The sequence below is a fragment of the Malurus melanocephalus genome, unplaced genomic scaffold (assembly GCF_030028575.1).
Source record: "Malurus melanocephalus ecotype Western Australia unplaced genomic scaffold, MMel_1.1 scaffold_959, whole genome shotgun sequence".
In the NCBI taxonomy this organism is placed as follows: Eukaryota; Metazoa; Chordata; class Aves; order Passeriformes; family Maluridae; genus Malurus; species Malurus melanocephalus.
Genome location: NW_026624191.1, coordinates 116,297 through 118,065, shown reverse-complemented (window position 1 = coordinate 118,065; position 1,769 = coordinate 116,297).

Here is a 1,769-nt window from a genome sequence, read left to right as displayed (position 1 = left end):
TCTGATTCTGTGATTCTGTCACTCACACGAGACCCTCAGGCTGTCCCCGTCCCTCTCCAGCCCCTCTGTCCCTCCTGCACGGACACATTCGCGGTCGTTTCCTGCTCGCTGTGGCAGGAGCCGCCGTTCCAAAGTCCTGGTGGGTGTGCTCAGGGTACAGMGAGGTCTTGCCCTGCGGAGAACCCAGCCCTGAGCAGCCACCGATGGTCCTGGGGAATTTCTGGCACGGGAGGCGCAGTCCTGRTCAAATTCCACCTTCAGGAATTATAAACATCACTCGTTCTGCTTCTGACCTCTCTGACCAAACTCTCCACGCGTGGCCCGAGGATGTGGCCACTAGCAGAGCCTCCAGGAGGGTGTGCAGGGCACGGATGGGAACCTGGGGAGCACCGGGGAGCACCGGGGAGCACCGGGACGTGCAAGGACAGCCAGGACTCCCCGGGTCAGCCGGATTGCTGAGCTGGTTGTTCCTGTGCTGGAATGTGCGCGTTTGTTTGCAGATGATTAATATTAGCAGATGTATCGCTCTTAATGAGGGCAATAACCCCGGGGCAATAATTCAGCGGAGCCCCGAGGCYGCTGCCGGCGGGGAAAGGCAGCACGGGGAGGAGGGAGATGAGTCCTGAGGGCGCTGGGACCTGCAGGGAACCTTCCTCCTCCATCCTTCCCTCCCTCTGCCATCCCCAGACTCGCAGCCAGAGCTGCTCCTCGGTTTTGGGTGGTTTTGCCATAGAAAGGGGCTTGTGCAGGCACAGGGGTGGAAGAAGCCGGGGTTTGGGATGGAGACGCTGCAGCAGGAGAGGGGCAGCACCGGTGGAGGGAATTTGGGGTTCCACGAGGGTCTGGAGGGTGCAGAAGAGGCTGAAACCCTAAAAAATAATCATCAACCCGAAGAGAAATCATCACCCTCAAAAGAAACCATCACCCCCCAAGAGAAATCATCATCTCCAAAATAAACCATCATCCCCAAAAGAAACAATCATCCCCAAGAAAAACCATCACCCCCAAGAGAAACCATCACTCCCCCAAAAGAAACCATCACCCCCAAGGGAAACCATTACCCCGAAAGAAACCATCACCCCAAAATAAATCATCACCCAAAATAAACCATCATCCCCCAAGAGAAATCATCCCCCCAAAAAGAAACCATCACCCCCAGAAGAAATCATGACCCTCAAAAGAAACCATCATCCCCAAAAGAAACCATCACCCCCAAGGGAAACCATCACCCCAAAATAAATCATCACCCAAAAGAAACCATCACTCCGAAATAAACCATCACCCCAAAATTCCCCGCCCAGCCGGCGGAGAGCAGCTGGCACGGGGCTGTGTGACCGTGACCTGAGGCGGGACTGCCCGCTGCTCTCCGGACAGCCCTGGTGTGTCGCGGCCGTGCCTCGGGTCACCTTGAGCCAGGGCTCTTATCTTGTTTGTGAAATAGGTGTGGGGTATCTGCGTCCTCCAGGGCAGCACGAGTGCGCTCGGCAAGGTCTGCCCAAGGGACGCGGGCAGCTCAGCGGCTCCTGGAGCGGCCCCAGAATCCCAAATTCCTGCCCTTGGAGAAACCCTGCGGGTTTTTGGGGCCGGGATGCTTCGTGGAGCATCCCATTCTGCTGGAATGCGGGCTCCAGGCGCTGCATCCCCCGCCCTTCAAAGCTTTCTGCGCGCTCAGATCCGGGAGAGTCAACCAAAAACCAGGATTTTTCGCTTAAAACGTCGAATTCCAGCGAAGGGAGGATGTCCAATTTGAAAAAAAAAAAAAAAAAAAA